This window comes from Cyprinus carpio, chromosome A14 (assembly GCF_018340385.1).
Source record: "Cyprinus carpio isolate SPL01 chromosome A14, ASM1834038v1, whole genome shotgun sequence".
NCBI lineage: Eukaryota > Metazoa > Chordata > Actinopteri > Cypriniformes > Cyprinidae > Cyprinus > Cyprinus carpio.
This window is the reverse complement of record NC_056585.1, coordinates 18,495,446-18,509,928: the sequence shown is the minus strand read 5'-3', so window position 1 is coordinate 18,509,928 and position 14,483 is coordinate 18,495,446. Positions and strand designations below refer to the sequence as shown.

Below are 14,483 nucleotides of genomic sequence, written 5' to 3'. Positions count from 1 at the left end.
CCTGCAATGGAATTTAATCACAGAGCAAGTGAATTCAAACATGAATGATCAACTAACATAGGCGAGTGGTTTGATGGGAATGCTCATGGATTCAAGATGTGGTACAATCAAGAGTTCTCATATACTGCTGATGTCACAGGGATGGATGGAGATGGAGGTTTTGGAGAGGGCGAAGTCATCTCTAGTTACACTGTAGGGAGTGATGTCATGGCAATAATGATGTCAACGCATTTGAGAAAAACTTGTCTAGAGTGCCTCTCAAAATAGCTTGGGATATTAGGGCTTTCGGAGAGATACTGACTAAGGGAAAGCGAGAGGAATCTGCTCGGTCAGGAAGGAGGACTGGTGTTCCTGGCATTTCAGAACATGCCAGTCTCAAGCGTTTCAGCAAAATCACACTCCATAACCCTGGCTCCACCATATAAATATGACATAAAAACAACTCCAGTGAGCTAGTGAACATTTATGTGTCTTGTGAGACATCTGAAGGCTTGTTCCCACCTTTCAGTCAATATGGAGGACAAAGCAACAGGGTCATCTGCTTGACTCAGCAGAACATGGGTGTTTTTAGCTTAGTTCCTGTAAGGATATGACGCTTCAACTCAAGTAAAGTCCTGTAATGCTGTGATAATGAATTTAGGGCCATCAGAGGGATGTGGACAAACTCATCTATTCAACTATAATAGTCACAATCGTTTAAAGAGCCCTGACAGAAGCTACTATCCTGCTACAGCTTTATGTCTAAGTGATACCGATTTGATCAAATTCTCAATTGAGTTGTTTCAATTGTTAAAAGTAACGATTTTGACTAATATGCTAACACTCTTCGTTTGAAAGAATAAATATTTATACACACTACCATTCAAATATTTGGGGATGGTAAGATTTTTTCTTATGTTCAATAAGGCTGCACATTATGTTTGTTCAAAAATACAGTCAAAACAGAATCATTGTGAAATATTATAATAATTGAAAATAACTGATTTATACTTTAACATACTTTAAAATTAAATTCAGTCAAGATGACGGCGAAGCTGAATTTTCAGCAGCCATTATTCCAATCTTTAGCTTCACAATCCTTTAGAAGTCATTTGGTGCTCAAAAAACACTGAAACGATAGTGTAAATAAATATTAACAAATTAAATTGCCAACATTAAAACAATGCTACATGTAATGATTAAATCATTTAAGGGCAATGATTAGTTTTCTCTTTCTTGTATTAATATAATTGTTCTTTTGACAAACTTTACAATTTAATGTCCCACGTGTTGACAGTCAAATTAGATGTAAATAACTATAAACACATTTATATCTCACTAAGATGATCATTATTTCCAAAAAGTGCATCGGACCGTTCACACACGCATTCACATTACCGCAAATGTTCTTTACCCAAGCATGTATGCAATTATGGATGAGCGTCCGAATATGCACGTCCGAAACCAGCTACTTGTCAGTAAAAAAAAGCAAAGGTACCAAAATGAGTACTGCTGAAAGACTGCGGCTAAGACTAAGGCCATCTTTCCCTTCCTCTTAAAGTGATGTGAAAGTATCACCATCACACACCCCTTTGTTAGTCACAGAAGTGGAGAAGAGTGCATTATACATTAGGGAGAAAGGTCAAGGGCCTGTGAGGTGAATGTTTGCTAATTCAACAGAACAAGAGAGACTGCAATTAATGAGACTAGCATACAAGCAACTCCCACTGCCACATCAGTCTACAACAACACCACATAGCAACTTCAGCCACAGAAGTCAACAATTCAGTGTGTATCTAATACAGATCCAAAAGAAGTGTTTTGAGGATAAAAGCATAAGCCAGGTAAGATTTAAAAAAAGCCCATTATAAAAAAAACTAGAGCAACCTTTGTGAAGGAAGGGGGATGAAGACAATAGAAAAAGAAGGGGGGAGAGAGACAAACACATTGCTTCGAGAACCGCTAAAACCGAGAGAGAAGAAAGGCTTTACCTTCTGCAACCTTTGCAGAAGATGAAGCAAATTTAATCTCATCTCGCAAGTCTTGTACTTTTCCACTACGCCTCGAGGTGCTAGAAAAGGTCTAGGGGCCCACACCCACCTGAGACAGGAGCTGTTATCTCTGAGCCTGGAGCTCAGCTCTCCAAACATTAAAGGCTAGGGAGGAGAAACTGAGGCCAGGTGAGGGCAAAACCCCTGCCACTGAACTCATTAGGGTCTAAAGACGCTTGTTTAAAACCAGTTGTGTTCATCACTGCCAGATGGAAACTTGTTTGAGAAGATGACAAAGAGCATCCACCCTTATGGAAATGCGATTGATGGTTTTCCAAACAATTTTAAGACGATTTAAATTGAAATTAAAATGTCAGACAACCTCCTTTTGTTCAGTTTAGCTTGTGCTACTGCCTAATATTATACAATATACCCTATGAAACTAGTTAGCAGTTGGTCAAACTTTAAGCCACGGTAATGGAACCCTAAAACTAAAGAAAGATAAATGCAAAAGGAAAGAGAACAGCCACAACTGACCTGTGAATCTTGCAGTGACAGGAAATGCATCACTGAGCAGTGGGTTTCTGCTACTTCCTGACTGTTAGACCACAAACAAGTGAACACTTCTCTCACATTTTGAGAGTGGAAACTTCTTCCCCTTCCTCTTAGACTTAGTATTTCTCACTTTGTGTTTTCGACATGTTCCAATGTCATATATTTCTATTTAGTTGGTAACCACTATTAGAAAAAGTAGAAGAAAGTAATAATCATTTTGTATTAACAATACCAGCATGGCACACCTTACACAAAATTTGAATGGTTTTTGCACAAAAAAGATTCTAAAGCCCCCCTACTTTTACACTGAACCCCCTCTTCATCACCCTTAGATCACCCTTCAGCGGTTTGCTTCTGAGAAGTACAAAACAGGTCTGGTTCTCAGAATTCTAAAAACGCACCTTCAGACACCTTCAAAAAGCTTCACTTATCATACCAGATATCATCTCAGATATCATTCTACTGTGCTGAAACTACCACACGCACAATCAGACATGGTATTATCAACTAAAATCATCAAATCAAGACCTCACAAACACAACACCAATCTCATGATTTAAAAATACAGATATTTTAAATCTTTAAGAGACTTTAAGCCAAAAAAGAAACCTAACTTCAATGTAGTATGGGTGTTGCAGACTGGGGTTAATTACTGAGAAAACAACATGAGGAACAAAACTTGGTGCACCCTTACTCACTTCCTCTCTCACACATCTCACTCTCAGGGTTCATCTCCTGCTACTAAACGCTTAGCTATTTCCTCTATGTGAATGTTGTGTCCTCAGGCATCGGTACAGATGCTGATGGGCAAGAGAAGGGCTAATGTTTAAAAATGTAAGCAGATTATATCTTACCAGCTGCGAGCTGACCCCAACTGATGGACTTCTTAAAAGGCACATGTGTGTGCTACAAAAAGTTAAAAATGTTCTTCCTTGTGATCTGTTTCTACTATGTGGCAACAGGCCGCACACCACAGATAGGAAGACACGTCAGACTTGTGAAAACAGGACAGGAAATTGCCACAGGGGCTAACAAAGACAAAAGTTTGAGCTGCACTTCAAACTTTGAGGCCCAAAATGTAAAAGTTATCCATTTCAAATTCTGTCAACTACAACTGCCAGTGCTTGCATAATGACATAGTGGCATTGGAATGATATTAGGGATGCGCTGATGTTAAAATTCTGTTCAGTACCACCAACCGGATAATTATTTTCATGTTATGGCTGATATTAAAATTAAATACTTTGTCTAGATAAGTTAAAAATAAAACACTAAAAACTAAAATAAAATTAGTTACTATGATACTACAAGTGAATTTAGGTATCACAACAATGTAAAAAATGTAAGTGAATTTATATTGACAGTTTTTTTAGGTTTATTAAGTTTAAGTGAGTGTTAGATGATGGAAAAAGGTAACGCCAATGTAAAAATAGAGAAAATCAGCAAGCACAACTAAATATCAAATATTAATGCCAATAAAAAAAGAATCTAATATTAAGTTTTTGATTGGGAAAATGCTATCTTATGGTAAATTAACAGTGCTGATTGCATGTACTGTAATCATACAGCTGTTTCAATATAACGTGCTGGCTGAAGAACCTTCCAGAATCTAATTGTTAGGATCTTTGCACAGTATCTGCGCTGCCTCCAGCTGCATATGCAATATGAAAAACATTTCAGATATTTCGGTACAAAGATAAAATGTTTTGACTTATGTGCAGGAACAATTCAGAGCATGACAAGACTGGAGAAGCTCAGGGCTTTCAGCCCAATACTGACTTCAAACTCAAGTGTTGGCACCTCCCTCTGACTCACAATCATCTGACCATGTTTACATTCTGTAAAATCTGTAACACATTAAGCACAAAACCTCAATCTTTGCTAAAAAAGCTCTTACTGTTTTACTCTATAAATGATTTAGGTTCTAAAACAATATCTAGAACATCTATCTCACACTTAAGTGAATAAAAGTCAACTAACTTCAATATACACACTGAATTCAATGCCAGTACTGCTGAACCTGGCAGAAATCAAGGCTTGTTCTCTGATAATGCTGCCTTTGAAAAAATGGGGACGTTCCAGCTCTCCTGAGACTGTATATATCATGCTTTTATCTATAGCGACATATGCAATGTTGTGAAATAGCGCCACCCCCGCCATCTTGACTCACCCATCCCCGATGTGTTTACACTCATACCAATACCAACATGTCACAGCATATGTCTGCACAAGGAGGGAAAAATGCACCCTGAATACAGCAGCAAAACACGCCTGCCTTGCACCCCTACACAAATAAAATTCTGGGAACCCTAAACAGCCAGTGACAACACGGCTTGCATTCTACCTTTGAAAAGCCCATAAGCATCACAAGGTTTTTGCTAACTGTAAAGCAGTAAAAATCAAAGTTTACTTTTCACTTCACTGGCAGTTAAAGAGAAACTAACTGCACTCTAGTATACTTTAAGTTCCTTTCTGGGCACTCAAGGCCTTGCAGAACAAAAAGCATACGTGAAAATCAAATCACTTGCCTGAAATCAAACATCTACAAGCTAGGGATACAAAGAAACTAAAGCTGGCTTTTAAATGGAAATAGCATTCCAAACAGGTCTGGACACAAACTGTGCAAGTTGTCCACATGGCAAAAAGCTGCACTATTAGGATTGTTCTAGATCCTTCAAAATATTTAGACATTTAAAACTAGCATTTAAACCTTCATCCAAACCTAACTTTCATCTAAACTGAACTTAGGTATTTAGTATTGATATTATTTTAAGATATTTTATTTGTTGTATTTTTAGATGCAACGTAGAGGAACAGCAAAATCAAGCTTCTGAATACTGCTCTATTTCACACACACGCACTCTCACACACACACACACAAAATCACACCTAAGAACTGGCATCTAAAACTGATTTTTAGCTGCCAGAAGAAAAATGATTTTTAAATTCATTTTCCTAAATACACCTGAATTAACAGGTAATTGGAGCAACCCGTATTTGTCTCTGTATTTATCTAGCCCAACAGACACTACTGATAAAATCATCAGGCTCTAAAACTAGCCATACTAAGTCACACACTCCTAGAATATAATGCATCATAAAATACTTTATGGCTAACACAGTTGGCCCAAAATAACTGACATTGATAGGATTTATCATTAAGTTATGTAAGGTTTGCCTTTGTGCAATATGTGGCGTAGTTTTCATTTCTAGTCACATCATGTGGTCTCAATTATGACAGTATTTAAGACGGGATGCAACATGAAAGGAGGTCAATTACATATCAGTTAAAGGTGATAAAGCTGCAAACTAAGTAAAAAAGTCAATTTATATTCAGTAATAAGCATGCTAAGAAATAACTGGGACTTATAACAGACTCTTCATTATGAAATGAGACCCAGTATATACCCAGGGCTGAAATTAACATATAATCCAACCAGATGAAAAAAAGGCACTGGTTTATTAAAATTCCAAACTTTCTACTCTTACCAACATGTTGTGATATTGTTCGTAAGTGCATTCAGTCTACATGAGGTAAAACACACTGTTATTATTCTGACACAGTACTGTAAGTGATATGTTTAGACAGCTTTCAGATCCATGCTGGCTAATAAAAACCATGGGGAGGGTGTACAGGAGGGCCTCTCTTTTTACCAACTACTGACTGCAACCTAATTGCATATCATTTTTCAACCCATGATCCAACTCTCCAGCTACTGTTGCAAAAGTCATATTTTCAGGTGCTGAACCAGAATTGTGTTCTCAATGTTAGGAGATATAGTACATACATCAATAATTTTCTTAATTACATGGACAGCATGTACTCTTGATATGGTACTCATTTACTGCTGGAAATGTTTGAATGAGCTGTTGTTAATGTGTGCCTAGGCTTTACCTGCACAGCTCATAACCTGCAGGAAAAAAAAAAAAAAACGTGCAAAGCAAACACCACTACAATAAAAACACATCACAATAAAATAACACTCCCCTTCCCCCATCCCTCCATTCAAATCTCTCAATACAAGAAACCAGAGAGGAATGGAGAGATAAAGAATAGCTCTAATGACTTTCAGAGATCAGTGATGGGAGAGGAATCATTTTGTTGTCGTTGTTTGTTGCTTCGTGAGGAGGCGGGATGCAGATGCTGGTGGTTGGGTTTTATTCAGGTCAATATTTGAGAAGGAAAGCTAGTCTTTGTAGTGCCACCGTTTGCTCATGATAGCAACGAGATGAGAAAAGCCAACAATAATATGTGAGGCTGTAAATGAAGGCGCTTAAAAATAAGTAGTTATCATCTCAAATCTACTTAAGCAGATAGTGACAATATCCTGAAGTGAGCTGAGAACTACAAAACAAACGAGTGAAACATAGTTAGTGAAAACATGGTTATCCATCAAATCAGCGGAATCTGATACTTAGCATTTGGGCTCACTACAAGGTACCAATAACAAGGCATGAATTTGTGCGTATGCAATAGACAGAATATCTCTTGAGGACTGGGAACACTAAATGAGACTCACAATGAAAATGTAAACAAGGAGTGGCTGTTACTTAGAAACGGTTTGTGAGGTGACCTAAAGCACCTTTGAGTGATATGACACAGATACAAAGAGTAGTTGATATTTAAGCATGAAAAATAAAGCCAGAAAACAAGATATGAAGTGTACAACATTTTTAAGTGTGTGTACACGTGGACATAAAAACAAATCATCATTACTCTACTGAAATAGAAATTATCTAATATAAGTGTATTAATAAGTGTTGTTGATTGCACATCAAACGACTGCTCTATTAATGTCTTGTAATTTTAAATAGTTATCAGTTTAAAAAAACTACAATTTCAAGCACTTCAGCCAGAAGATTATTTTGAATATCACACCAAATAAGTTTCCATTTCAACTGACAGTAACCAGTAAATAGAGTTATTTTTCAGACAAGTAGGTCAATATGTAGCATGAACTGAAACAAAGTGGTATCCTCATAGCAAACCCACTGTCATATGGCAAAAAGCCTTTTAATTTAAGATCTAACAAAAGTGCAAAAGTTTTACATTATACAGTCATCTCAAAAGTTCTGGATTGAACTGTTTTAACACTACACTAACAGAAAATATATACACATATACGAGGACAAATCACACACACACAAAAAAAAAAAACCTATAAACAATACCTGCCCTTAAATTAATGCTGTAAACACAACTTTTTGGATGTGGGGGTGGTAAACGACACTCTCAGGTCTGTAGAGTTTCCATGGATTTCCAAGCTTCTGGGATTTCAATTTTCCACAGCTAAAAATATGATACTACTGCAACCACCTTCCAAACCCACTCACTTAAACACATATTCAGGTTTAAAAAATAAAAATAAAAAAAAATATTTAGTCACCCCCATAGTTTGTGATGTAACTACAGAATTTGTGAGTAAACTTTCCTCTGGCTGATGTAATGTGTGACTAACTGAGGACGCTGTGTTCCTAAACTGGACACATTTGGACCTATTAACCGTCCAATTACACTGCACCACCAACTTTCATGAACCTTAGCCATCGTCATTTAAATGTTGTATCAATATACAAGCCTCAAAGATGCCTTTTTTTAAGTTAGAATCTCCTAGAAAAAATATAAAATGTATACAAATATCTGTGCTTGGACATTTCCAACAGCATGAGCAACATTCATTAATGATACGATAGTGTACACACAAACCATAGTTCATATCATGACCACAGATCCTAATTTTAATACTCAGAAAAAAAGCCTCACATTAAACCATCAGAAACTAACACATTTTCATTAGCATGTCTTTTTAGAGCTGTGACTTGTGGTTTAATGTTCTGTCAAACGCAACCGCCCACAGCTTGTTCAAAGCCTGCGTGCGTTTCTCTAAAATGCTAGATACTCGCTTAGCTGCTCACCACACGTGTTGCTTTAGCGCTTGCGAAATGGTCGCTTCTATTCACAACTTTTAAACTGTGAAGCTCTTTGTTTTCGGAGTCTTTGTGAGCCTGAATTGCATGTAATTGCATTTCAAGGCTGGTATCTGCCCTGAGCTGTTCCAATGAAAAGCACTGAATTGTCATGACGTTAACCAGTCACATGTCTGAACTGTGTATTCGTTGTTTACAAGACAGACTAGAATATTAGACACAGGGGCTGCCCCTTCTCTATAGTTATGGGAGGTAACCACTTGTCCTCATCTTGTCGATGTGCTAAGTACTTGTTAGCAACATACACATACATACACCAGAGCAACTAAACCTCTAGATGAAAACAACTTTTCAAACTTAATGTCTGGGCCCAAGCATCAAGAACTCTGATATTCAACACTAAACTGGCGTCAGCAGTAAACGTTTTTATTGCATGGTGCAAATGGGAATATGTCAGCCATGTCACTTTGAGTCTGGAATTCCTCTTAAATGAGAACGCCAGGCAGCTGACTTGACTCAAGAGTGGCGGTACAGGAGGTTACAAACAGACAGAGGCCCTTCTATCAAAAGAGGAACTTGCACCTGCTTTAACAAAAGAAAGGAGTTCTGGAAAACACTGTGTTTGCAATGAATGGTTTCATATGATTGATTTCAATACAGTCTTTAAATGGGTGCTTTTGGTTTAGTTATTTTGTAGCCCTCTGTCATTAAATGCTTGACTATGTGATATTTTTGCGACAAATTTAGTGAATACACGCTAAGCAAAAAGACTAAGTTGTGTGGTTTACATGGGAAGTGGTCTGATATCAGATATCTGTGAACATGTGACGTGTAGCTCATCTCTGTGAGATACAACATTGATAATAAGTGAAGTGATATTATTTTTTAGACGCCAACATGCTTGAATAATAAATAGACACATATGATCATAAAAAAAAAAAACATTTAGTCATTCTAACTTAATATTTTCAACAAAGTCCTCAACTTTAGAAATTCTCTTCCATTGGTATCTATGTGGATCTGAAAGTTTCTGTAAAAATGCCTTCTAGATTCTCAACCAATTCATGTTCTTACTATAAAGGCATACAGTATATTATTTGGTTATATTTTATGACCAAAGGAAAACCTGGTATAGTCTATGCCCTGGGAAACAGGATGTAAATGGACAGTCTCAACTCTAGAACAACAGAAAGAACCCATTCAGTGGGCAGTTTCAGTGGAAAATCGCCCACCAAAGCTGGAGACAAAAACAAAATGGGGGTAGCAGGTGGGTGGGAGTCATTAACTTCTTCAACAAAAGGGCATTTCCAAGATGAGATTGCAGGCCACTCTTCCTTATTATATCAAGACCATGTGTTTCTTTTGGCTAAACTGACTGACCATTTGTTCCGCTTTCTTTCCTAAACCATGATGTTATATATGTTTTGCACAAAAAAAAAAAAAAAAAAAATCTCTCTAGTTCTTTGCTTCAGTCAAATACAAAAAGAACTGATCCCGAAGTTCATACCGAATAATCTATTTTGTAATCATCTGTGATAGCGAATCTGCCAGCAGCCTATATCTAGTACCTGAGAACCGAGGCATGCCAGTCTGAGCTTGTTTCAGGAATCAAGACAGTTTCAACACTGAGAATGTGTGTTGCTCATTGGAAATGGGGAGAGCAGTATGAAAACATGATGCAAATCTGCCTGAGCAGTCAACAACATATTGACAAAGGAATGATTACCTGGACTATTTTAGAAGAACACTACTGCTTTGAGTAAAAATTCAAACGTACCCAACGGCCAAATTATTGTTATCACATATGGTGATCTCATGAAACTTTTCACTTATAAATAGTTTGGGTTCTTTGAATACTGGAGTCATGGCCACATAAGATTATATTTAAATTGAAGATTATACTGACAAACTAGCTCAATAACGATAGCTCTTTCTCCATGATCATAGTGCTAAGATCTCTCTAGTTCAAGAACCCTCAAAAGCTGAAAGATGAAGTGCCATGAACAAAGAAACCTCAGAGATGTCCTCAGAATCTCCAGTTAGCTACCAATCCAGCAGAATCTTCAATCTACCATGTTAAAACTAATTCCAAAAACTTAATCGCTGAAAGAACTGAAAGGCTAGCAAACCATAGTCTGCAATATGAGCCTCAGCAACAGCTCTCAAACCATCAGACAATGCTATGACAGGAAGAGGACAAATATTCTTTCTCAGGCCCATCCCTCTTCTGTTCTCCACACTAGACCAGCTAGATCAGTTTGGTCCACCCCTCCTTCTCAGCAGGACCTAATGATCCAATTACATGCAGGTACTTGTTGACACTGTTTTATGTGAAGAGCCAACCTGACACTACCAGCGTGACTGCCAACTGTGACAGAAACACAGGCCTGAAGAGAAGCCCAGAACAAAACAATCCATAGCAAAGGGGCCTGTGTTTGACTACTAGCCAACTCCAGGTGCCCTGGTTCATTTACATTACAAATCAGGGATGGCCGGGTGGGGGCATAATGGTGAGAGTGGTGTTGGTATCTCCAGCCTAACGGGGTCTGACAAGATAACAAGGCCATTAAAGTAAAATCTGATATCATCCTGAACACCTGAGGTCATGTGACATAGCATGTGTTGGGTGGGGGAAAATTCCCTAGAAGTCCAAGTTTTCTGACCTCCACCAAAACACTTTCACATGTGAATTTGATTGAACTGAAAGGATGTTTTAAAAGTCAAATGTACTTTGTACTGTTCTTACATTAAAAATAATGCATATAAGAAGCTTAATATGATACTAGTTACATTTCAAAAGACCTCAAAAACTTAAACTGGAATATTACCAACATTAATTTTATGGTACAAGCAATGGCATTGCCCATGTGACAGTCTGTAACTTCAGCCAAGATATTAATTTGCCTAAAACTTTCAACATTACTCTTGGCCACATGCTTGAACATAATCATGTCAAAAAAATGACTGTTTTCTCTACAAGACTGGTTGCCCTGCTACTTACAAGCTAGTCTCAGCGCATACCATGGAGATGACACAAGTTACTATAGTAAGTATGGTGTCAGTCATAATTACACGTGGTAAACACAGGCAAAATGATGTTCTGTGAGGGTTATGTCTTAAAAAAGAGAAAGAGCAAAAAAAAAATAGGTGCTCAGGTTCAGATTCACTCTCCTCTCAATGAAATACTGAGGGTTTTTTTTAGCAAAACAGGATGAGTAACATTCAGACCAGGTTTGATGGCAAAGATGAGGCCTGATAAGCCAGTTTAAAATCAAACTGAAATCTACAAGCCCACGTTATGGAATCAATGACACATTTTAACAGCAAAAATAACATTTACGCGAACCAAAAGCACATTGGCGCTAAGGTTATTTGTATGCATAGTGCGTCGTTGGCAACTTTTTAAGCATATAGCTAAAACAGGCAAAGATATAATCGAAGATTAATTTGACACTGCAACCCACTCTAACCGTCGTATGGGCTTGGTCAATAGACTTACAAAACATGATTGCCTACCTCATTCTCGGTACCCATATAAGGCAATCATACTTTGCAAAACATGTGACTATAAACTTTTAAATAGCACACATTATAGAATAAATACATTTTGTTAGATTTGCATGACTGCAAAATGGTCTTTCATGTAGGGAAAATGGCGCTAAACTTGTTTTTAGACACATCTGCAGCAATTTATTATATAATTGTCTATCATGCGACCAATAGGTGATTATTAAATGTAAACCAAATGTACAGATATTTAACTGTTTAGCTGTATCATAATGTAGGCTGTATATAAACACTGTTTAAATGTAGACCTAAAAAAAAATTAAAATCAGACAACGCAACTTCATAATAAACACAATCTATATTTCATATACGGGTATATATGCAATAAACAACAAAAAAAAAATGCTTACAAAGTGAAGAATGCAGACAACAGATATTTAGTGCTAGCAAATCTACAAGTGCATCAAAAAGATACAAAATGGTCACTAACCTTAAAGGTTCAGGGCTTTCATGTCAAACTCCATGGTTATGGTGGAAAACATATCAAAATCTTGGAAAATATGAGATAAAAAGAAATGATCTTTAAAAAAAAAAAAAAGAGAGAGTCAGATTATGTTGACGGGAGTAAAAAAAAAAAAAAAAAAAAAAAAATATAATCCAAGGGTGTGTCTAAAGCTAATCGAATGGCATGTTCAAGGTGTTGAACACTGACCTGCCCTCTGCCTCTCCCACTAACTTTAGTGGTAGATAGAGTGAAAATGAGAACAGAGTAGGGGAGGGCAATGGCAGCGGGTTGAAATCTTTAAAAAAGAGAAGTACTGCAAAGCAGATCTCTCTCACTGTGACTCATCCCCCAAGTAACCACTGACAGACCGGCTGTAAAACAGAACTTCAGCATGGGGCCAATCAGCTGCAAGGGCAGAGCTGATATGCAAATGCGTTCAGGTGAGCTCAAGCTGTTCGATTGGCTAGCGAGTGCAGTGGGGGAGGGGAATCCTGGACAAAGTAACAATAAGACTACACCTTGAGCTATGTGAGACGGGTAACACAAGACTGGGTAAGAGAGTAAAGGTTTTCATCAACTCGACATAGACGTGGCAAGAGTAAAGCAAGCTCGGGGAATTTTACCCAGATGAAATGCTGTTTCAAGGAGAACAAAAGCTAAATCCATATCAACTGACTAGATCTCTCTGTAGTTCTTGTTTTGAGTGGTGACAGAGCTTTTATTTGAGAAGGTGAAATGGGAGTGGCCCTAGAGGCTATATGACACCCCATAAAGCAGGCTTTATGTTTGATATGAGACATGAAAAAGGCCATGCGTTATAAAACTGGAAGAGCCGCCCCACCTGGTTGCACTGTTGAAAAGAACACAGACAAGAAACACTTCCAATTCATCTGAGGCCCTACCACTGATTTCTACATCAACACTTTCTTATAACCAAAGGGAAAGTACAGAATGTGATTCTGCTGCTTGGTTCGGCAGTATTCCATTGTGTCAGCATTAAAGTGTAAGTTCACCCAGAAATGAAAATGCTGTCATCATTTACTCACCCTTATGTTGTTCCAAACCTGTATGAATTTCTTCTGCGGAACACAAAAAATATATATTTTGAAGAACTGAAGAAGTGTTTTTGACCATACAATGAAACACAATGGGTTCCAAAACCACAATGAATTGCACAAATAAACAGCAATACATTTTTTAAAATATCTTTTACGTTCCACAGAAGAAAGAAAGTCTTATAGGATTGGGACAACATGAGAATGAACGCTCTGTGCCAAACATCCCTATTGAAGAGACCAAGATACCAAATTAATGTCAATCTCCCATTAGGTTTTTTCACCCTATCTTTGTGCATATGGAGCCATAACCCTTGTCAAGCATTTTTATCTGAGACAATCCAGCTGACAAACAGGAAGCCAGGGTCTGTGGCATTTCGTAGCTAAGTGAAAAGCGCTGAAATGCAGTGAGTTTTGTCAACGCACCATTTAGACAAATAAATGAGACAGTGAATGCACTCTAAACAGACAAACAGTCACTTAACTGACACTTTGCCAACTACAGCGTCAGTTACGTTAGGGCTTACCGGCAACTACCTGCCTCTTTCTGAGAAAACCTTAACTGTACCAATGAACTGTTGGGGAGTAAAAAAAGCAGTCAGGCCTCTTGGGCAACCTTCAGTCTAGTGGGTGTGTTCTAAACTTGCTTAAGAATGTGAAGCCATAGTGTATGTATGTATGTATTGCATACACACCATCCTTTACAGACTAAAGAGGATTACAAGAAAGCAGAAAAAGTCAGAAAAGGGAGAAAAATATACACCATTAGATGGAGTGCTGGGTATTATGTTCAATTTAGAACTGAGAACGTCATGGAAAGTGTGTAAACACGTGGTGCGCACCTGCCTCTCTATGCCAACAACACGTATGACATGAAGCAATGATATATAAACCGTCTGTGACATCAAGTGGGGCACATCAAACAAGTCCAACAGGCTCCACATCAATGAAATAAATGCACAA

The 14,483-nt window shown here is 37.7% G+C and overlaps 1 protein-coding gene across 6 annotated transcripts in view; it reads right to left on the bottom strand.

Annotated features, from left to right (window-relative positions):
• elf1 (E74-like ETS transcription factor 1) overlaps window positions 1–14,483 on the bottom strand; it is a 37,277-nt gene that overhangs the window by 15,697 nt on the left and 7,097 nt on the right. For 2 of the 6 annotated variants that reach the window (XM_042770131.1, XM_042770136.1), the window contains exon 1: window positions 12,451–12,813. The exons of 1 other annotated variant lie outside the window; for it this stretch is intronic. The gene's annotated coding sequence lies outside the window, so the exon portion shown is untranslated. Of the gene's footprint in view, window positions 1–3,379; window positions 3,504–12,450; window positions 12,816–14,483 lie in introns of those variants that run through there. 3 more of the 6 variants (XM_042770132.1, XM_042770135.1, XM_042770134.1) reach the window with 3 other exon arrangements.